The following is a 24,554-nucleotide window of genomic DNA, read 5'->3' on the forward strand; positions in this document are numbered from 1 at the left end:
GTTTATGTTAGGACAGCTCCAGCTCGAAATCCTAAGAATGTAATTTACATTACCATAGATTTAGGCACTTAGGCGTGTGAGTAACTTTATTCTGGGGAGTACAACATTGCCTTCATAGGGGGAAAGGATTATCAGTCATCACCTACTCTTGCAGAATCCAGCCATCAGTACGTACTTTAGTTTAACAAATTATAATTGTTTTAAAAAATAGTTTTCAGTGTCACATTTGTCATGTGCTATTTGATTGATGCAGTTCTGCAAAGGATTGTGAAACTTTAAGATAGAGCCTTATTTTAAAAACTCTTCTGGGGGGCATTAAGCTCTAGTGTATCTAATTAATGCTTTAAATATTCTTTCCCATCAGTTTAATCTTTATCTATCACTTTGCTGCCTTGTTACCTAATATTAACTGCTCATTGAAATTGATTGTTTCTGGTCTTTTCAAGCGTTGATTGTTCTTTCATGGCTGAACATTTTAAAATAACACTATTGATTTTTCTCACATTATCGCCCTCCTCATAACTCCTAACTAGAGAGTGTCATTGTGGCCTAAGAACACGTGGGGACACTTACTAATGATAAGTTCAGGATGAAGAATGTATGCTGAGTTCAATATTCATCCAAGCACCAGGATCTTAAACCAGTACTTTGGTTTATTTTCTTTAAAAAATAGTGGAAATATTTACCCACAAATATGTAGTAGTGTGACATGGATCCTAGAATGTGTTGATTGGAACATCATGAGTCTCCATAAGGTTCTTATTTACTGAATTTCCACGTTTTGTTTCATGAGATCAGAGCAGGACTAGAGAATAGTTCCTGTTCTCCCTCCCTGTGCAGCAAGGCCCTCGTACTAGCAAGCGTCATCTCTGTTGTGACCAGGTGCTTCCTCTGTGCTCTCCTTCATCTCCAATGGCTTTTCCATGGTCATCTGTCTCCGACACAAGAGGCCTGGCAATTGCCACACCCTACTGTGACAAAAAAATGTTTTGTGAGCATCAACAAGTGGTAATGTCTTCTGTCATTTAGCACTTCATAAAAAATAAAGTATTCCATGTCATCCTACCTCCTAGATTACATAGTGATTTTCAAATCAAAGAGACATCTTTAGGGAAAAGAAAACAGAGAATGCCTGCATAGCTAAGTGGCGGCAGAAGAGTTTTCCTGCCATGCTTCCTGAAGCAAGTGACTTTTTTGAAACTACAGTCAGTTTACAAGCAGAGAGGTGCTTACAGCAGGTGGCTACGTGTGTACAATAGTTTGGCCACTGATGCCATCTCTCGCATTGCTGAAAGCCCAGAGCACTCGCCATATGCTCGGAGGCGCTGCCGGGCTTGCAGAGTGCTGGTGGCTGTCCAGAAAGGAGGCAAGCAACTGCTCCAGGCTGGCAGGATGAGCAGAAGAAGGAAGGATTGCCAGGTGGGGTAATTCATGCCATTAGTGGTCTGATATTACTGTATCACTCAGCCTTGGCTTTAAGGAAGATATTAGTTGGATTGCTTTCCATTTTCACTGGGGAGGGGGGACAATGTTAACAATGGAATGAAATACCATGTGGCCAAGAAAAACTTGTGTAGATATTATAAATGTTAGGACATACCAGGAGGATAAGTGCATAGAACAGGAAGTACAGTTGACTAGGAAATGCTTGCCAAAAAAATTGTCTAGTTATCCTTTTGTATTGATACCAAAACATAAGAAAATTCTGTTTTTGATTAAAAAATATGGATCAATTCTTGGATGTTGGGGTGTCCTATGATTTTATTTCCAAAGCAGGATGTTTTTACATTTTGAAATATATTTTTAACATTAAGTAACTGTTCTACATTAATATAAAAATTTGAACAAGTCAAAACCAACTTTTTGGTGCTGTTCATGAAGTTTAGGACCTGGGAGTAGGAAAGAGTAAAAACCTTGTTCCTTTTGGCAACATGTTTTAAAAACAAGTTTTAAAATAATTGTATGATCTGCAAAGAAAAAATAAAAAGTTGGAGTGGACCTCGTGACACGTTAACACTAGGTCAGTGGCCATGGTGTGGCCTTTCAGAACTATCTGTGGGCATACTGTCAGTGGAGATCATGAGTATTAAGAAAATGCCCCTGAAACAAGCCCTGAGACTTATGAAGAGCAGTTGTTCTGTAAAGAGCAAGCACACAAAATGACGAGAGCCTAAAAACCCACGTGGAAACAAACAGTAAGTGTCATGGCCTATTCTGTCTTTCTACACAACAGAGGGACAGGTCATCTTTGTCAGAGTTGATTCAATTTGCTGCTTTCACCGTATTATTTCCATCGTTCGACTCACAATGTTTTCCTGAGTCTGGCCTGATGGTCTCTGAAGGCAGATGACTAATGTAGACGTGACTGATCCAGACATCATGCTTGTGATGCTTATGAGAAGAGTTTGGTCAGGGTCTTTGCCCAAATGGTAACTGAGAACTTTTGGGCAGATGAGATAGTGCACCCAAAAGAAATCAATACATTATAATTTCCCTGGGTTAGGAAGGTTGAAAATATTTTCAGGAAAAATATTAAAGAAAAAAAAAAGTATTTCCTTATATGTTATAGATATTGAGTATTTTGTTGTTTTCATTCTGGAGAGGATTCTCACAAGTGCCTAACTTGTGCCTAACTAATCAGGCAAGTGAGCGTATTAACTTAAAAGCCATACACCTGTAGGCCACCCTTCTGTCCTCTCCTGAATAACTGACCTTGCATCTCACCTGGCAGCAACACTTTGCTGTCATTCCTGTCCTACTGCAACACCCCTGGTCGTGTGTGTGTGGTGTCAGGCCAGTATAGACACTCACTTTCCTTATCGGTCCTGACCAGCAACACCTGGAGCCTCCAGCACCCACCTCACCTGCCGTGGGCCCAGGAGCTGCATTTAAACTCAGCCCAGGGGGCTTGTTCCCTCCTTAAGCAGCTTGGAAGTAGGTCTGGTCTCCAGTTCTACTGCAGCCCTGTCCTGCCTGGTGGCTGTGGGCTTGGCTGGTGAGCTGGGTTCCTGGCTGCTGCTGTCTCAGCATCTTCAGCTTACTGCTTCAGGGGCTGAACAGAAACATCTAAGCAGAGGTGAAACCAGGAAGAAGCAGAGTTAAAGCAGCATTTTCTATGTGTTCAGGAGAGAGAAAATAAAGCACTGAAAAAATTGCAGTTTAATCCAAAAAAATAGGAAATATTTATGAATAGACTGGATGTGCTCTAGTAGAGGAAGTAAGAATTACAGGGAGGCAATAAATATTTACCAGTATCTTAAATAATACAGTTAAATAACACTGGGAAAACAGCCGAAGATACTGTTATAATTTAAAGCCAATGCGAAGAAACTTGGTACACTTGATGTATTAAAAAAAAGCAACCATTTATTGAGGAAGTGGGAGAGTAATTCCAGGTACTCAGAGCACCTGCGTTGCCTACATAGATGCCTGACACTTGTGAAACAGCTCTGAGGCTTATGGTATGCTGGACTCACCAAGGTATGCTGTAAATAGATATTTTTTTCCGCACTGAAAACAGTGTACTGTTTTGGGATAACTTTTTGGTTTGAAAACGTGTTCTGTTGCTGTGACTTCAGTTTGGCGCAGGGGATGACTGTTGGCAGCCACCGTGAGACATTCTCGTCCTTGGAGCTTGGGCCCCAACTATGTACTTCTGAAGTCTGGATGTTTTGCCGTTAATATGTTCCTCACTAGCTTCAGAAATTTGGAAATGGTCATGGGAGTTCCTTTTTTTTTCTAACAGCTACTAAAATCAGTGTTGTTGCAGGGCTGTCCCATGGCGAGCTAGCTGCTGGGGTTTATTGGTTGTTTGCAGGGTGCTGTCAGATGCGGAGCGAAACCGGGTGGTCACATAGGAAGGCACACCAGTCCTGGCCTGTAGTATTTCCTAGTATTTTCCTCCTGACCATGTGAATCTCTTGCCTTGCTTTATAAGCTTCTAATTTAAATTCCACCAGCACATGGTGCAGCAAGGTCTTTGACCCTGAGCAGGGCCCCTGGCTGCTGCACGAGAAGTGGTGTGGTGGTGTGCAGCAAGGCAGCACGTGAGGGCAGTGGGCAGGAACCCTAGCTCAGCCCCAGCTGCTCTGCTTGGGCTGACTTTGGGCAGGTTACTGAAGCAACTCGTGTCCCTGGGCTGCTAACATCAAATCAAATTCCCTGCTATTTGTGACAGCGGTAGCAGGAGAGGAATCTCACTCGATACGGAGCTGTGGGCATTGTGCCAGGGGACGTGTGCGCACTGAATCTAGAGCAGGGGTGGCAACACACCCGTGTTGTCTGTGAGGTGCTGTGGTGGTCGTGGGAGGATGCTCGTGAAGCCTTGCACAGTAATCTTTGAAATACCCTGGATTTAATTTTGGTGTCAGGCTGCTTGTTTCTGCTGAGAACAGTTTACAGCGGAGATGTGTGTTTATAGAGAACTGTTAGGCTGCCCTTTAAAGTGTTTAAATAATATTGTATCAACATGGTGCAGACTGATATGTATCTTAGCAACTGTGTCACGTTCATGATGGGCTAAAAATCCAAACAGGAATCAAACAATCTGGAGCCTCAGAGCTTAGAAAGCTGAGAACAGGGAGAAAATTACAAGGTTATTCTGGGCCCAATGGCTGCTCCCCTTCAGCTTCACACTGTGCTAATCATAAGTTAACAAGTACCTTGAAACTATAATTAAAATGGAAGATGTATATACACATCTCCAGAAATGAATACCATAAAGAAACTTCAGGACAAGACAAATATTGAAATACCAGAGGTACAGTTGATGTTTGAAGGAAGGTTAAGTCTAAAATGAAAGAAAATACACTTGCCTGCTTTCTTGTGTTCTACTCATTTTCAGTTAGTTCTTAAGACTGGAAAACCCTGTATTTGAACACTGTATATTTACCCCAAGTGCTCTTTGAGCAAGAATAGAGGTGCATCTCTGTCCCTAAGTGTTAACAAATGCATGGCATGGTGTTACTATGGTGTTACAGAGAGGTGCAGCGCTGAGCTGTGCAGAAACCTGCTCCAGAGCGGCGTCTGCAGGCCTCTTGTTCTCAGGCAGGTTGAGTAGGTCGGAAATTGTCCCAGAGCCAGCAACAGCCACCTGGCATCACATTTCAATTATCTACACTTACGGTCACCCCCTGCTTATTGTGTGACTATTTTGGATCCTTCCTGACCCTATGTATGAGCCCTTGTGTTTAACTTCAGGAGGCTGGGTTGGTACTGTCTGCAGTACCTGATACAGGTCTGCAATGACTCTTACACCAGGGAATGAAACCTCCTCCGTAAGGCACGTTTCAGCTTTCGAAAATGTCATGCAAGAGTTGTTCAGATTTCCCAGGTACTCATTTATACAGAGATCTATGACTCAACTAATGGCTTGTATGAAGCTGATATTTAAAGGCATTATTAGTTAAGCCTATTAAGTACCCCAAGGATGATTATAGGTCTGAGTTTCTAGCTGTCAGTACCTCATCAGAACTTTCACTCATCAGGTGTCTCTGCTGGAATACTTACAAGGCAGGATTGCACTTGCTTTGTTCATCTTCCTTTCCAAGAACAGAAAACCACAAAGATTTCAGTGCTTCTGCTCGATTGCTACAGGAATGGTAAAAAGAAATGTGCAAGGGGTTGTGTACAAGGCTGACAAAGGATCACAAATCCATGAAGTAGCTTATTAACCAGGTGATACCATGTCTTAGCTCCAGACATCCAGAAGTGATTTCCAAGCAAAGTATTTCTGCTGCAGCAGAGGATGTTCCCACTGCACCTGTCCTGTAAGGGATGAGAGATGTGAAGACTGTTCTTAAAATAAGAATTGATACCACCAGGGGAGGAAACCCTCCCATCTGTTCATAGCTTTTACTTTTTTTCCTTTGAGTCTTGATTTTCATTAGTGCTTTTCTGCTCCCATTGCCTCCCAGGAAAGATGTACTCAACTCCACTTGCTACTCCCCCATCCCCTTGCTGGGTGGGATAACAGCTGGTGTTCACAGAAGCCTTGGTCCATGGTGTCACTCCAAATGCTTGGTGCTGCTGAGGCAAGGCCCAGCATCCTGTATTCCTGATTGCCCAGTGGTGAGAACTGCCATAACGAAGGGAGCTTGTAGCAGGCTGCACCCAGGTTCAGGACATGCCAAAGGTGTAAACAGCTTAGAGTGAGGTATCACCTGCAGGAGGAACCCATGCTCCCAGCCTTTTGAGGCATGTGAGTGAACAGTAAAGAAGCTTTCAACTGAAGTAGCTTTGTCCCTGAAAGCTTATGCCGAAGAATTTAGGTGTCTATTCTTAGATGCTCCTGATCTAAGAATGAGGTGGAATCGGATCTATCTGATTATATCCCCAAGGCCAGCGGGCACGCTGCTTTCTGATTTTCTAGAGCAATACTTCCCTAAGGTCAGAGTGAGCTAACTATGGCAAGAATTTATTCTGATTCTTCAAGAGGCTGCAAGTTCAGCTGAAAATGGGAGGATTTGAATGAAGATTTTGTGGCTACATGGAGAGTAGGAAGAAATACATGAACTTATTTGCATTTTTGCAAGGCTTCCTCTTTTAGAGTAGTCTTTCCAGAGGTGTTTGACACAGGAAAACCATAGTTTCCTAGTAAAACATACAGTAAACTAGGTGGAGTTGTTACAGCATTTGATATGGTTGTGGTTTTTTTTTTTTTTGTTATTCAGCCAAATTTAATTCACATAAAATTGCTGGTATTTATTCTACTTTGACTTTTTGGTAAAGCCAGGACAGGTGAATTTTCAAATGATGCAAAGTGTAAAGTGCTGTTATATAGTACTGGCTACATTGCAGAATAAGGGAAATAGAGCTGTATTTAACTGTATCATTTAAGATATTTTGCATTTGATGTTCCTCGCTCAGAGATTCATAATTCATTATTTGCAATTAATGAATATTTTTGACTCATTCTTTGAGCACATTTATCTAGAGAAGTGACATTGATTTGTTTGTGTCATGGATTTTCTAAGGAATACTTTCAATAGTTGTTAAGAACCACTGAAATTAGACTTAAGAAAGAATGAAGAAGTAATGTCCCAACCTGAAACCAATACAAAGTTTGTTTTAGGCATTAATGGTTACGAACTTAAAGTTCCTGAATGAATCACTGCAGTAAGTACCTGGGAGCCTCAAGAGAGCACAGGCAGCCCCTGAGGTTCCAGCAGGGCTTTGGGAGGAGGTGTGCTGCGTGAGAACAAAGAGTTCACTTGGCACATGGAGATTAAGGGATCAATTTAGTAATATGGAGCAAGAATACAGCTACTAAAGTTAAAAGGGCCTTGAGCTTGATTCACTGCATGATGCTGAGGGGGCACAAGAGGGTTCTGTGGTTACACTGCTTATTGTTCCGTGTAAACCTCTAAAGAGTGGAGGTTCCATTTAATCTTTAGTTACTTCAACCTTCCCAGTTCTTGTGTCATGTCTGAGGCTGGAAATTTTACTGACCGTTTATACTTGGTAACCGAATCTCCCAGCTGATGACTTGAACCTCTTCCAGGAAACACAACGGGTGGTCTAGGCATATTCGTATGTTAAGACAGACAGCATTTCACCTTATGAGGCTGAGGACTTCTCAAAGACCCCAATGGCTCCAGACAGGCACGTGAAATACTGGGGTATTGGGAGGAGCAGCAGAGATGGGAAAGAGCAGTAACTCCGAGTCGGAAAGGAAGCTTATTTTTAAGTTATTCCTTTGGAAACGGTTTTTATAAAAAAAAAAAAAAGGATCTAAATAGAAAGGCAATGTAACGATTTCTCAAGAGCTAATAACCTGTTCCTTTCAACATAAAAAAAAATTAGTGAAATTGGTATTATTGGATGATAAAATCCCCTGGGTCTCTTAAATAAAATGCCCTTTTTGGTGAAATCAAATATTTTCTATGGGAAAGAAAGTATTTTCCCCTCAGGAAAACTCTGTCTGAAGAAAATGAAATTGAGTTCTTTGCCTCTGAATATCTTTCTGTGAGAGGAAGATGCTGAGTACCCTGCAGCCTCCCTGCCCCTTCAGCAGCCAGTCAAGGGAGGGAAAAATATACCTGGGTGCTCTGCTTCTCTATCAGTCTAGACTGTTCCTGTGAAAGTGCCAGGATTTTTTTCAGTAGACATCATGAAGAGAAAATTTCATGTGATTCTCCCAAAATAATGCTTTTTAGAATCCCCTTTCTTCAGAGCAACCCCCCCAGTTCTGAGTTTTTACCTCCCTCCAGAGCAAGGGGGAAAACATTCAAAACTTTTTCGCTTTCTGCAGGAGTGGATGACACCTTCCAGACAATTCTGAGACGTTTGCTGGATATTTGTCCAACATAGCTATTATGTAAGGAGTGCCATGCTGTGAGAAGGAGCGTTGTGCCCGGTGGGGGTGAATGCTGCCATCTCAGTGGGCCTGCCCCAGGATCAAAGATATTACAGGCCTCGTAGGCAGCCTCCTTCGTCCTGGAATCTCCAGCTGAGCTTCACAAATAGTATTGTGTTAAATTCTGAGAGCTGTCTGAGATTCCTTTTGTCAGCCAGTTCAGATTTTTTTTCACTGTTTATCTCTTTTTCTGGATTATCTTCCCTTTTTTTCTATCATGTTTCTCTTTATGTAGCACCTACTTTTTTCCTATACAAACTTCCTTCTTGGGGGGCAGGGAAAGGGCATGACATGAATCTGTTGGATTCAATCCCATTTCCTACTGATAACAGCATTTTAATCTATTTTACATCATACTGAAAGATGCCTTCCAAGATATGTCAGAAGAGAAGCACTAGACAGTGACACCAGTATTCCTTCTGGCAAAGTAAAAAATGAAATGGCATAGCCTGAATGCTTATGCCATGGATGATTAAAACAAGCATGCACTGTCTTAATACTAAAAGTCTCTCTGTGGATGACAAGGCAATAATATCAGTACAATTCCATGATGTATGTATTTGTTCTCTTCGCAAACTATTGTGGTATAAGGGCCTTGGTGCTTTTTGCTCTTGTTGACTTGTTCCCTATTCTGGAATTAATTACATTGATGATTCCCTTGAACTGATATTTACACAGTACTTTCCTATTGACAAACTAGTTATTGGGCCACAAGTGGGAGTAGATCAGCCTTCGGTTGATAAATTCAGAAACAGTCATATATGTATTTGCCCGCACTCCTGCTTGGCAGGTACATATTTATTTAAGCCTGCAAGCCTCCTCGATTTTAAATGATATTTTTTGGTGATTGCCTGTCAATTTCCTGAGCAGTACTTTTTTAGCAGAATTTCCTAAAATAGTAAAATTTTCCATCAGAAAAAAGTAACCACATTCACTTCTGACTGGGCTGATTAAGGAAAAAAAAAGATGTAGTGATGTTGGCAATCTTTTTGTTTGTAGATACTTCTAGTGAGAGATTTATAATAATCTGATGCTTATGATGCGCTAAAGTAACTGAGGGTTTCAAAGAAATATTAATTCTTTCACCTCTTCTTTGAGGTGAGTCTAGGTCGTGGTTCTGAACGAGCTTTTGTCTTACCTCTACAGTTACACAATTTGACACTTCAGGTAGAACTCAGTGGATTTGATTACATGAGAACCTGTTCGTTTACCTTTTCTAACTAGACTACTTAAAATTGCTTTTCATGTCCATTATTTTTTTTTTAGAATGACACTTTAAATTATATGACTGTTTTTTCTCCTAGACCTTGTTTAACATTCAGCTTCCATGTTTTGGTTTGAATCCTATGTTGCAATGTTCTCATTTGTTTTGAAATTAGCTATGGTTACAATATTTGGCTTCAGCTTTTTTGAACACATTGGAGTAAAATAGTATTTAAATCAAGGATTAATCATGTTGAGTTTTGTCATTAGAGAGTTCCATCTGCTAAATTTAAAATTACTTTAGGTTGAGTAATTTCAAGTATTACCAGCAAGACATTTAAGCTTGGGCTTTCTTGAATTCTCTGTTGCTTGAAATCAGAACTCTTCTGCTTCCTCTATACTTGCTGTCAAATCACAATACGATATTTACAAGAACACTTTGTTCAATTCCATTAGTCACAAAGATACAACCAGATGACATTCTACTTCTTTCAGCACCTGGAAAGCTTTTATTTAAATCTGCCAAAATATATAATTTGTCATTCTTTCTGAGATATTTTACAGCAAATATGCAACAACGACAGTTCTTCTGTCTTGTTGGTTATCACTTTGTCCATGCCTGGTTACTGGACAGGCTGTGTTTGAGTAAAGGGAAGTATGTACTGGTAACTCCTCTCAGTCTCTCATCAGCAACACTTGCCCTGATGCCTCAAAAGAGATTACACTAGGACCACAGATCTCTCTAATTTCATGAAGACTGGGTATTGTGCTCATTTATATCTTTTATTTCTAGATTGTGGACAAAACTGCTAAAATGTTCACTCTGGAGAGCACTGCATGCACATAAGAAACCATGCTGAAGCTGGTGAGCCTCTGTGTAGAGGCAACAATTAGCTGTCATGATTAATGATTTCAGAAGTTAGCTCATGCTTGTGTACTTTGCAGGGTCTTATGACCAAATGACATTCTTGGGTTTGTTTTGATTTTTTTTTTGTTGAGTGGTAGTTAGGCTAGGGGCTACCGCCTAGCGGTTATATTAGTGTATTTTGTATCCATTTTCTCTGAACCATCAAATTTGCATGAAGCAAATTTCTGTAAATCATGCTTATATATTTATTGGGAAAGTTTTCCAAGTATTCTTGTAGAAATTGGAAAACTTCACCTTGAATTAAGTCTGAGCAATCAATGTCTCTTGTGAAAACTTCCATTGAAGACTATTTCAGGAAGGAGAAAATAGGTAGTACAATATCTCCAGTTTTATAGTCAGCAAAGCAATTCATTTTTCATGTTATCCTTCTAATTTACTGTCCTATTGTTCGTTGAATTAACCAGCATGTTGGGAAGTTAATTGAATATCTTGGGTCAGCAAGCAGTACTGATGAGATGCTAATCTTGCCCTGACCTCCCTAGGTAGATACTACTGCAAATAGGCAGCTGAACTATTTGGAGCTCCATTCTGTTTCAAAGATACAGAAGAATATGGAAGAATAAGGCTTGAATTGCTTCTTTTGCTGGAACTACAAATAACTTGCAACTCTTCTCATTAAAGGGAAGCACCAGAGGTGATGTCACTTCCTTGAGAGTCATCCTGAGCTGTAAAGCCATAGCAGCCCTCATCGTTAAATATAAGGTAAATTCCAAAACCAGTACCCCCAAATTGCTGTGTCACTGGCTTTCTATACCTCTTCACATTTAACCTTTTGAAAGTTTTTATATGAAACTAGTTAGTTCCAGGACTTTGCCTCTAATTACAAGTAGGAGCCAACTAAATTTCTGGTTGCAAAAGCTGCACTTCATTGGAAAAGCTCAAGTCCAAACCCTTGAGAACCATGCCATATTTTCATTTTACCCTTTCCTTTCATTTATCCTCTGTGTGACGATGAGCTGAATCTTTAGATGCTAAATTTCACCAAAGAAAAAAAGCCATGTCTTAGTTTGTGTATTTTCAATGCAAAATTTCTGCTTTTTCAAGGCTGATTAGTTGAGAAAAAGATGAAGAACCTTCATTCACGATTGCATAATAACTTTCAGTATCTTATAATGGATTTTTAGCATCTAATATAGAAACTAGCAATACAGTATTACATTACTCTGACCTAATTCAAGAATCAGTCAAAATAAATGTATTACCACTGTGGAATTTAATCAATACAAATATATCTTCTGTTTTTATGCAACAGCAAATGCCAGAACATGTATGGACATAAACTGAGGCAAGCTGCGTCAGCTGAAGTGTGTACACGAAGAAAAAAGACAAAAGTTTAACAGCTTCAAAAAAAGTCAATACAAAAATAATCTATTATTCCCTTTCCTTAGGGTCATTGAGTTTTACAGAAACCATGAGGATCATTCATTAGAACAGTGTTTTCATGCCAATTGTTATATATCAACAACAAAAACCACTTGCAGTTACATGATAAATATTGCTCAGTGAAGAAGCACTTTAAGAAAAATGTGTAACCATGTAATGATTTTTAAACTAGTAATCAATTTTGTATGTCTTAAAATGGATAGGTCTTTCTTGAGTTTTTTTCTTAAAGAGTAATATAGTGCTTTAAAATGAATTAAATACACAGTGAATGTGGGCATGGTAAAACTACTTTGATGAAAACAAAAGTGTGAATCTGAACTGCTCTGATGTGCTGCAGTGTGACTCCGGGCTTACTGGAAAAGTTAACTAGAGCGTGAGCTTTGCTTGTGTTTCTGGTTCTGTCACTCCAGATCATCCCAGGTTTCACGAGTGAAAGCTGTTATCTGTTGAAAGACCATTTGTAAATAAGCATGGATTACAACAAGTTTTGGTGGTTTTGCTGTCACTGTTGCACATACTTTGTTTTGGCAATTGCTGCTTTGATTTTTTTTTAAGCAATGAGGAGGTAGGAGGCAAGCTGGCTGTGTGCACACCTGCTATGTGCCGAAGGCGTGTGTGGGATCAGCTGGCATGTGGAAATCCCTTCCTGCCTTTGGGAGTAACAAGCAGAATTTCCAGTGTTAGGTTGAGTATTGAAAAACTTGAGAGGCTCCTTAGTCAGACCTAACTCATCTTAGGGAGCAGAAGCTCTAAGAAAGGAATGGCTGAGGGAACAAACCTCACTCCAAGATTTAATCATGCATATTCTAGGAGATTTTGGCTCTTCCAACAAATTTGTCAGAAGCAACCGTGAATTTGGGTAAGTTAGAATAAAGGAGTTATTAGGAATTGATTGGATTTTTTTTATGTCCAATTGTCACTTATTTCAGTCTTGTGTAGTTTGAGCGTATAATCAGTCAACCTTGGAGCATATTTTCTTGATATAAAAAAAAAAAAAAGAAATACATTCTAAGTCATTTCCAGAGGTTTCAATATAAAAATCAAACTTCTGCTAAGTATAAAGTTTTTTTGCTAGTCCAAATGTGTTCAAAACCTCTTCTTGAAAGCACTGACTGTTGCTAGTTCAGCGCTAGATCATGAATCCATATTTTGTCAAAGCAATTTCCAGTAGTTAACTTAATGCCAGCCTCAGTTTCTGGAATGGAAGCACAGGAGAATATTCATACATAAATTACCCTTAACCTCCATTAAGCACTTTGTAAATTAAGTCCCAGGTTCACAAGGTTATTTAAAAGCAGACCTCATATGTAGTTGCCTAATTCTCTGAGGGAGATTGAAACAAATGTGAGTTAAGTGCTGATAGAGAGTTCTGGATCTTGGCCTAAGTGAAAAAGGCTTAGCTTAATTTGCCTTAGGTCTACCTTTCTCTATCCCATAGTAGTAACAAGGCTAAGTCTCCAGTGTTCAGACATGGAAATTTGGCACTCCACTGTTTACTACTGAAGTTCACTTCTGACCAACAAAGGAAAATGCAAGTCGTGCTGTCATTGGGACTGTTTGTATGTTTATAGTGTAAAACTTAATTTTAAATTGTTTTGGTTTTGTTCAAGCATGATCATGCAAGATACTTGATGGGTCACAGGAGAGTTTGCTTCCTCAGTGTGTTTCTTCTGGACCACTGTAAGTCTAAAGCCCATTAAATTGGGATATAACCAGGAATAATAATAATAAAAAAATACCAGCTGAGCTGAATCAAATGAGAGTAGTGAAAATGAGATGTGCAAGTTAATTTCCTTTTTTTTAAAAAAAAACTCAAGTTTTGTTGTGGTTAATGGAAAATAGGGAACACTTTCTAGTTTTAATTTCATGATCTTTAGCAATAGGTGGCCTGACAAACAGAATTTTACTTAGTTGTTGAAACAGCAGCAATACCTTGACCCCAGCCATCCAAAAATGGTCAAAAAATTGCCTTTAGTAGGGCAGGGAAAGATTCCCTGACCTGGAAATGTCTCCAGGCAGGCAAACACCTGTATCACTTCTATGCTGCACTTTGCTTTTCAGCTTACGGATGGCTGGAGTGCAACCATCCATCAGCAGCAGAACAACTTTATTCAAAGGCTAAAGAGTTCTTAGCTGATCCAATTTGGTGTATATATATATATGATTGTGATACATGTTCATGTAAAGGTGGTGAATAAATGCCTTCATTTACCCTTTCTGCAGTTTTGCTATGTGTGTTCTACAATAGTGGAACTACAAAACCAGTCTCTTTCTGGGAAATGGTATCATCATACCTGTTGGCTTCAGCTTCTGGATTATTCATTTTCCTGTAAATTAAATTTCAGGATAGATTTGATTGCAGTTAAATTTGATAGAAGCTGAGTATAGACAATGGATAAACTATGAGTATAGCCAAAGCAAACTAAAGCAACTGAGCTCTGCCTTGGATGCCTTCCACAGTTTGCTTTCCATTGTATTAGTACTGATTGATCCCAGAGTGCAAATTAATTTCTGAGCTCTAGAGGTTAGTTACATACCAATATTATTCTGGCATCATATCAGGAAAAAAAATCAACACCTTAGTTCTTATATCTTTTTAGTAGACTTTTTCCTTGGTTTGAGATAGAAACTAAAGCTATGGCAGGTGGATTTTTTTGTTGCTTACCTACAAATCTGGTTTTCGCATGTTTATTTACCATCTGAAGCTCAATGTGAACAACAAAGTCAATAGGTTTTTCCCTGACAAATCTACATTATTGATAACTATTCAGTTCCTTAGGGACTAAGTGAATATTTCTTCTTTTGCTACCCTTATCTTCTATTAAGATTCCTTTTTTCTATTCTTGTTTGTGCTGTTAATAATAAATAAGAGTTTTGAGAGTTACTGGAGGGGAAGGAAAGTTGGGGACCTAGCATTAAGCTCAATGAGTCTAAACATTTATAAACATGTAAGATACTGGCAACTTAAGTATTCTGTGAATGTAAAACGATTAAAACTACTCAAATTTAAAAAGATGCTAACTAAAAATGCGGCATTACAGGAATTTCACAGCTGCATTGTGCACTCAAATTAGGGAAAAATAGGGTTTTGTTTAACTTCACATGTGCTGATTATTGTCATGATCATATAGTGTTACAATCTAAAGATTATATTTAGTATTGCAATCACATTATGGGCTCAACTCTGACAACATAAACATCTATCTAGAAAACACTTCTATTTTATTTTTTTAAAATCTGGCTTTTTCTTATTTCATATTGAATAGTCTGAAACTTTTCAAAATTTTGTGAAAAGCCTGAGGGTGACAGAGGCAAGCTCAGTTGTCTGGCAGTGAAGACATCCCCTCACACCTCGCACTCCCTAACTCTGTTATTGGTCTACCCTTGCATCATGGACCTGAGAAATTTCAGACAACATTGTTGCAATCACCTGTGCATTTCAGGAAGGTGGTATTAAAACATATATTTAGGAACCATCTTTCAGAACTGGCATCTTTCAGAATTGGCGGTATTGCATATGGTATCTGCCACTATAACTGCAGCATTTGCTGAAGTTTGCCACAGAATGTCCAACATAGCCACAATTTCTGCCTGCAATTGGAAAAGAAGATACTTGTGGTTAATTTTTGGTAACAGTTTACATATGATAGTTTTTGCTTTCTTTCACTTTTTATTCTGTCAAAGGATACATGGGCTTATGTTGATAAAGCTTGGGCTTTGTTCAGAGATGTTTAAGGTATTGCCAGTATTCTGGGCCAGGTCTTCATGGTTATATTTTGTCTTGTATAGCTCAAGCAAAAGTCACGGGGTAAAAAAAAAAAAAAGCTTTATGTTGCTACTGTGCTGTCATGGGGTAAAAAAAAAAAAAAAAAGCTTTATGTTGCTACTGTGCTGTTTTAGTCCAGAGAAAGCTGCTGTTTAAATTGTGTTTTAAACCCTGGCCATTATGTTGCTTCCGTGCTTCTCCAGCACAGGGTCATGGGATTCTTTCCTTCACTGCAGCTGTTGTGTGTGCGAACTGCCAGGAGTCTCCTGGAGAGAGCCTACTTCCACCAGCTTCCAACAACTTTACTCAACCATGAAAAGTATACCTGTACTTTGAGATCTAGCTATGCAGGGAGAACAATTAAAGAAAGCTGGCTAGTTCTTTTACACAGGCTGTACCTAGCTGTCTTTCACTGCCCACAGACAGGTAGGAAGTCACTTAAAACCAGTGAAAACAAGATGAAACAAGATGCCCAAGTGGAATGAAATAGACTTAGGGTAGGCCTTGCACAGTACAGAATAAACCTTTCTGCTGTGCAATCTTTGGGGGCTGCAGTAAATATGTTTATTATGGTGTCTTTGAGCTGTCTGAAAGCACAGTCTGTTGAATTACTTCTCTGATCATTTAAGATTATATATCTGAATTTATACTTCCAGTAAGATCTGTTATTACTCAAGGAACGAAAGCCCAAGAACAGTTTTTCATAGGATTGCTTTAAATATTTGGTTTTTGATGTGGCTCTTTCCTTTTGCCTGACTAATCTCACCAACAATTTGGTATCTTTTCCCATGATAAACCAACTAGTGCCAAATAGTAAATGAGATGGATGCTGAGTTTTGGGATAAAACATGACAGTTCCACACATTCAGGGACTTCTAAAGTTTTAATTGCCGTGGAGGGAGAAATTGCTATTCATGAGAAAGAATTGGGGTCTTAATTCATGGATGGCACATGCAATGGAAACCCAGCAAGTCTCCAGGGGGATACTTGCCACATCTTTAGTGTTCAAAGCATGTATATTTATAGCATGCGATGACAGAAGCCAGGGGAATAATGGTCTGCTGGGTTTGCAGACCAGCATGGGATACCCATGCAGTATTGGCAAGCAGAAGTGGAGGACAATGGAAAGTGATCGTGTTTTAGTGAGCTTATTTGGCAGGCTCACTCCTCTCCATCCCACTTAACGCTCTCAGTCGACCTTGTCTCAATCTCTTATTTCTCCCAGTCCTGGTTTTCTTGCATCCCTTTTTTCTTCCCATCTGACTAATCAGTCAAATGGATGATCTGCTGCAGAGAGATCCTCATCTCTCAGTGAGAGCCTACAAGTGGAAGACAAGATGTGCAGGAAGCAGTCTGTTTTCTAGAATACTCTCTGGCCAAGATTTCATAGAGGCTAACAACTACAGAAATAAGCTTTGCATTTGCTCTTACTTTGTTTAGACGCTTTTCTTTCATTTTCTTGGCTAGTGCCTTCCAAAAAACTTCCTGTATGGTTGCAAGCTGTGGATATACAGTCTCCTTCTGTGGGAGGCTCTGCAGGAGCTAAAGCATGTCCAATCGCTCTCCAAACACTGTGGTGGGAGCAGGCTTTCTGAAGGATAAGTTGACTGTGGCAGACTAGAATGACTCAGCCATAGTTTTAACCACTAAGGATCATGTAGCAACATATTTTCAGACAAGAAAAATGCCAAGAGTAAACCAGATGAGTTCTCAAACCACACAGCAGAATGAAAGTGGTGGTTATGATACAAGCTGTTTTATCACCCTAGCAATTTTCCAGTGGTCTTGACTATAATTTTAGTAAATCCAGCTGTAGTGTTTAGTTAAAAAAAAAAAAAAAGTTTGGAGTTGGTTTGGGGTTTTTGGTTTGGCTTTTTAGTTTTGGTTTTCTTTAATTGACTGAGTTTTCATGTTCTGTAAAAGGTCAGAGATGAATGGGAAGGGTTGATGCATTTCTCTGTGAGCTCTACCTGCCTCTTTAAAAACTGTATTTTGTTCCTACTTTAGCCTGAAGTTGGCAATTTATCTGTAACAATCTGTATCTTGTGGTCTAAATCAGCCTTACTCCAGCAGAGAAAGAGAGGCTTGGCAGCTTTGAACTAGAGACATAAAAAGTAGCAAGGTTGTTCTTTTATAATCCCATACCATACTTTTTACAAGTCTTCTCTCTAATTGTGGTGAACATGATGGCCACCCTCCCTTCAAAGTCCTCTTACAGGGAGCACATCTTTTTATTTCTGGCTGGCAAATGAGAGGGATAGCCTGGCACAGGCAACACTGCTGGAACTCAGCTGCCCCTGCCAGCAGTGGCTCCCAGATGCTTGTAAGATCACTTCTGAAACCATGATAGTCTAAGAGGGCGGCAGGATCTGTGGGAAGAAGTAATAGTTTTTATTAGATTGATATTTGTGGAAAAAGACAGGCTTTCAGGCACTCAGCCTGTCTTCAGGTCTGAAATTGGCTTCTTTTCTGCATAGCATGCCCTGGGCAGAGAGGCTGAGTGCCTGCAAACTGCTCAGCTTTTATTTATTTATTTATTTTCCAGTGGTAATGAAGGCTGGTACCTCTCCCTACAAATGCTGACTTGACTATCAGATAGTATTGAGACTTCAGTGCGTGGCAGAAGCTAAACTAGTCTGCATTACTTCAGCACAAACCTGAGGTGGAACAAGTCAAGGGTGACTCGAATGGGTGTGAGTTTCTGTTCACCTGAACAAGTCCAGGGCTTATTTCTCCCTTTGTATTGCCTATAGCAATGACCCTGTAGGGAGACAGAAATTGAAATTCAAATAACAAAGGCAATACCAAGACGTTTGCTAACACAACATATTCCTTAGCTGCTGGTGCACTTTTTATACACATATTTTCTTCCTCTTGACATTGGGCACTGTTTCACAGCAGGTCCCTTAGTAGATTCCTTGCCCAATTATACTGTAGCTGAATGATAAAGTTGTTACAGGTGTGATGACTCCAACATCTTCCTCTTAAAGGTCTGTATAGTTCAAACAACACCTCCTAGAAACAACAGTATACGTATTGCCATGACTTTTTAACTTCTGCATAGGAATACATGAATATCAAAACCAAAATACACTTAACAAGTGTAGATCCATTGCTGTTGCCTGTTCTGTTTTTCCCATATGTTTGTTTCTGAGCAGCTGAATACAATGAAATTCATTTTTATTGCTAATGTCTTGAATTTGGCTCTGCAGAAACCTTGTAGTGGCACCTGCCAGGTGTCTCTGCTCATGGGCAGCCTGGCCAGCTGCTCCTCACCCTGGTATATGACTCTTAGAAGGTGAGAAAGATGTTTCCTGGAAGGTATTAGTTTCCTGGGATCTTGTTTGTGCCTGTTAAAAGGCTTCTCGCTAATTACTGAGTGAGTCATGCAATCCTATTGAATTACAGTATACGCACCTGTAAAATGCTCTGCCAGATAAAACAGCTTTTCTCAGGTATATCTGGATGTATCGATGTCAAAGACAGCTTTGTTTGGGATGGGGTGAAAAGTTTTACTTCATGTGCAATATCCAAGTGCACCCACAATTGCCAGATTAACCACCCCCAGGTGTGATAAATGTGCCAGCCTGAGCACCTGGGCCTTTCTTGGAGCTGCTAACGTTTTGGGCCATGAGGCTTAGTTGTCCTGGGAGCTTCGCCTTCCTGCTGCCATGTGCGGGGCAGGAAAGCTGTGGGCAGTGTGAAGCTGGGTTTGGCTCTGTGATGTGCAGCCTCTGGGTGCCTTGGAGGTGAGGGGGCCTGGGGAAGGGGTGCAGTGTTACTTAGTGGTGCTACCGAGATGTTTCTCTTCGGTGTGGTAAGTTAAAAATCCCCTGGGAGCTGAGCTAAGCGCTTGCTAAATGCTGGGGTCTTCCGAGGATGTCCTGTCATGGCTTGAAAAAAGACTAGGGACCAAGTGAGAAAACTATTCAGGGTTAGCACTAATACTAAAGAATCAGGATAAAAATCTAAGCTTTCAGATGACCCACCTATGGCACTGAACAAGTGAGAGAAGTCTGAAAGGGCGTGTTTGTGTGTGTGGCTGTTTTATCGGTTGTTCCCAAGGAGCTGGGGTTTGGATGGAAAACGTGGGGTCCTTGCTCCTGTAGACAGACCCCCTGATGGGAGGCAGGATGGTGTGGAACAAAGGTGGGCTAGCTCCGGAACAGGCTCAGTGGCCCACTTGCAGGCTCTGGAGGCTGGGGCTATGTTGCTAACACAGCTCTCCTTTCCCCTTTAGGGAAGGCAGTGGATGTGGACTGAGAAGCAAGTTGTTTTTTCCAGAGCAAGGGAGACTTGCAATGAAGTACCTGGAAACTAGGTGAAGGTAACTCAGGTTCTTTTATGTGGCTCACTTCAGACACTTAAGATTGCTATCTAAAAAGCCAATATTATATATAAATGTGCTTGTATTTAACGTTCATTGGGAGCAATATGTGATCATCCTTTAGATGTCTTTTTTTTTTTCTCAGAATATCAGTGGTATATGAACTCTAAAAGGAAAACAGTTTCATCACTATTGCCTGAACTTCTTAGAGTGACACTATTTTTAATTTTTCTTGCAGCTTTGAGACAAATTGTACCTCTATCTTACGTTGGCTTAGACTCTTCCATAATTGATTCAAAATGCAAAGGACTTTGAAACAATGTTTTTAGTTATGGTGTGTCCATTTAACAATATCTATCATGGATAGAAAATTCATGAAATTCATGTGCTTGAATGTAATAAAAAAACAGTGGGGGAAAAACACTTGTTCTGTGAAGTATTCTGATAGTCCTTCAAAAATAAGAGCAGCTTTAAAATTTTAAGCTTGTACTGTTAACAGGAATAAGCTCTGAAAAGTAAGGTCTCTGAACCTTCATTATTTAACCCTGTGAGTCTAACACGGTAATTCAGAAAAGTTGTAATTCACTTTAACTACATCAAATATAATTGCTAATGCTAGAGCTGTTTATACCACACCAGTGATCTCAAAACTGTGGGCTCTTCCATGGCTACTTTCATCAAGACTTAATCTGTGATTTATAACTTGTAGTAATGAGTCAGACTTTTGGTGGTTTCCATGTTGCATCTGGAGGAACTGTTACTTTGTGAGCTAAAGCCATAGTTATTTACCCTGTGAAGAAATCCTAAAAGTGGCTTGATCGTTTTATCCGGGTTAGTGTATGACTGGACACACCTAGCTGCTTCCATGTAGCTTCTCACAGTACATGTTAATGAGGCAAACTTTCTTGTTCAAAAGAAATTTTACAGAAACTTGAAATGTTTTCTTATGTCAAAATTATTTTTGTTTCTGGTTCTTGCTTTATACAAAAACTTAATGTTTCAAGCTTATACAGATTCTTATGATTTCCCTACAAGTCTTTTGAATTATAAGTAACAAATTTTCTTCAATATCACTGCTTCATGTAATTTTTGAATCTGGTTTTAAACTTTAGGTTGAATTAATTAAGCACAGGTATTTCTATGCTGACCTCCACAGTAACTCTGATTGTCTGTTCTCCTGGAGTGGAGAAAGCTGTGACAGGTGAGGGAGACTGGGTTTAATTTCCTTTGTACTGATCCTGTATTCTTTCACCTAGATGTCACTGCTGAAACTGTTTCAGAGAGGTAGAGGCACCTGCTACAGCACCTAGAGCAGGCCTTTTTCCCCGTGTGTTTCCCAGTCCCCTGTACACAGACACTCCTTAGCAGAAGGCCAAAATCTTCTGCAGTAATTGTGCAATGCATTAAACATGAAGAAATGCCTTGTCATCTCTCGTGCCTGAGGCATGGGTTTCGTTAAATATATCTTCACAGTGTGCCTGGCTTCTAATTATTAATACTGGTAATTAAGTCACCCAGATTTTTAATGAGAGTCTTGAACTTAGCTGCCCTGGATCTTGATCTTGTATTGTTTCTGTCATCAAGGAACAGAAACCCCCTACCCTCATTTTCTCTAGTATTTTCCTTATCAGTAAAGCAACCAACTTAAGTGGCCATAAATTTTGAATGTTTTTATGTTAAGGCTGTAAAGTAGGCAATAACATGCCCAAATGTTTTCATGATTATTTTATAGATCTTGGGTTGAATTGCTCTCTACTTGTGTGAAACTGGCATCACCTGTGTCCGTGAGGTGCAGTGATATCCATACGCAACTAACTTCGGGAGAAGCCACTGAGCCCAACATGCTGTAGCCCAGTATGGTAATTGATTTGGCCTAGGAAGAGAACGTGTGCACTGGTCAAAGAAACTTTTTTTTTAAAAGAAAAAGGCAGTCAGCCAGAATAGATGCATATGTATGAGTACACGTGTGTGTATGTACACAGCTCAGGAGAAATCAGTGAGATCCCCAGAGAATCAGAAGAAATAAAAAAGCAGGGTACACGTGTGGGGAGCTGAAAAGTGATTGCTTTTTGCAGTTTCTTGGGAGACATCTTGACACAGAAACTTGCTCAAGCTAAGGAGTGGGTTAATAGGTGCTGTTTGGAGTGATTGCTTCCCATGTATAAGTTTTCAGAAGTTTAGGGGATTATACTGCCGTTTCTAAAGAGCACCAAGTAGAACTAAATACTTGTTTGCATTTATTTTCCAACAATACAGACCTTACTGGAAAACATCTTTCCTGTCAAACTGACTTTTTAAGTATGGGTGAAAAATGTCAAAAGTTTGTGGTTTTGTTGTTAGGGAGATTTTTTTTTTAGGGTTCTGGGAACTGAAATGCAGCCTAAAGCTAAAAATGACACGCCCAAATATGAAGTTTAGATAAAATCAGGCATTCTAAAAATACTTGAACTTGGTCTAGCTTCTTTTAAGTAAAGGGTAGTTATAAGAAATTCTTGTTTGATAAAACTGAATCCTGACTTTAGTTATGTCCAACATTACAGTGGTGGAAGCATCATTGAATCCCAATGAAGAAAAAATACATTTCTGTATGGGCTTGTGAAAGAATCTATGAATTATATCGATCCCAGGGGGGTAAAAATCAAGCTTCACAGTAGATGAAGGCTGTAGTAAAGCCATAGATATTAAAGCTGCATGCTTTTAAATCTATGATGTTATTTTTCATCCTGTCAGTGGGAATTACATACCAAGATGTCTATGTGCTTAAATTGTTTTTAAATTTTCTAATTACTTCATTGTTATAAAGCTACTATATTTAAGTAATTAGTCCTAATGTGCGAGGACAAGTTTATGGGGATTTGTTCACTGAGCATGAACATCGATAGGTCAGGAAATGTTCTTGAATGCGTAGAATTGACGTTGTCCCTTTTGGTGTGAGATTTCACAAAGCATACATCAAAATACAAAAAATGGCAGAAACCCACAATTTTAGAGTACATGGCAATGCAGTGCCTTGACAAATTTCCACTTGGTCTATTAATTTCTCCGGGTGAAGGTTAAGAGATGACAATAGTCAACAAGTGTTGTAGGGGAAAAATAGCTCTTACATTCAGCAGGAAAAGACACAAATCCAATGACAAAAAGTGAAGCTGTGTTAATTCGGACTAGAAACAAGGGAGTCTCTTGTTAGCAAGGATAGTTATGACTGGAGCAACTTCCCTAGACACGTGGTAGTTTCTTCAACATGTAGAGTATTCAAGCTATGACTGAATATCGCTCTAAAAGATGCTATAACTCAAACACAAATTATCAGCTATTTATCTTAGATAAATATCACTACTGAGCTTGAGTTTTATGTATTTGCTTTCTGGATCAGGTAAACAAAAGCACCTATGTGCATTTGAATAACATAGCACATAGAGAAACTTGGACCTGTGGATTTTCTGAACTCCTCTTTTACATTGCTCACAGTTCCACGGAACAGTAATGGTAGGAAAATGTTATTATCAGCTCATTTCCTTAATTCCACTGAAGTATTTGGTGAAATCCTAGTCAGGTTACGGCAGTATTCATGGCTATCTGCTAAACTGCTGCAGGATAATGAAATCTGAAGGACAGCTTATGATATCAATAAAAACAACAGATGTTACATGTGGGCAAATGTAATGAATTAACTGACAGTAGCTACAATTGATTGTTAGTGTAATGGCCCCAATTTGCAGATAGTTTAATAATGGATAATGCATAAAAATGCTTACTGAAATCAATTGGACTATTCAAACTGTAGTAACTTGAGACTTGTTTCTTTCTAATTAAAAGACCAGGCCTTAAATCAGCTTGTTCAGATTTGCATCCCCTTGCTGTGTTTAACAGCCTATCTTAACAGATTCCCAACACTCATACAAGAAATTCTAGCATGGGGCTTAGTGGTGGTGATGCTTCTGAAGTCAGAGCTCAGTTGTATTTGTGTTATATTGCAAAATGGGAGCACAAGGAATGCTGTCTTTAATCCATGTTAAAGCAACAGATTTCACCAGCTAAAGATAGAGGTCTCTGTAGTGAAAGAGTTGTTGGCCTTGAGTGTGACTTTCTTTAAAATAAGAATCTCGAAGGACATCGTGTTCTCTTCAAGGTCAAACTGACATGAGCAAAAAAAAATCTAGATGAGTTACAGAAAAATCTATTGTGCTCTCTGTACAGACTCCTTAAAGGAGCATGCCAGGTTTGACATCATGGAATTCAAAGCAAAATCTGACTCTTATTAACTGTAATTAAAATGTTATTTGTGTCAGCTAAGTACATAATGCCCCTAAAAGATTTTTATCTTGGGATCTGCTGAGGTTGAGCCATCTCTACAGCAAATCCTGAGACTGTATTTCAAAATTCATTAGATCACACTGAAAAACCTGTTAAATCCCATTAACCCAACACATCTTAATTGTCAAATTCCCCTTAAAATAGGTATTTATTTCTCTGAAATTATTTTAGGAGTAATTCTAATTTGTGAAGAGCTTAATTCTCCATTTGGTAGCTTAATGTAGCATGGCCATGCAGACTACAGAGCAGTCTTGTTTTTTCCTCTAGGGGTGCACTT

The 24,554-nt window shown here is 39.4% G+C and overlaps 1 long non-coding RNA gene across 1 annotated transcript; it reads left to right on the top strand.

The window, feature by feature from the left end:
- The first annotated feature begins 995 nt into the window (after positions 1-995).
- On the top strand, positions 996-24,264 carry LOC308199629. Its single transcript, XR_013954760.1, has 5 exons — positions 996-3,480; positions 11,109-11,189; positions 19,877-19,963; positions 21,076-21,164; positions 21,696-24,264. It is a non-coding gene; the product is annotated as an uncharacterized lncRNA (long non-coding RNA).
- Positions 24,265-24,554: the final 290 nt, after the last annotated feature.

This window comes from Anser brachyrhynchus, assembly GCF_964034855.1.
Source record: "Anser brachyrhynchus genome assembly, chromosome: 9".
Taxonomy (NCBI): Eukaryota; Metazoa; Chordata; class Aves; order Anseriformes; family Anatidae; genus Anser; species Anser brachyrhynchus.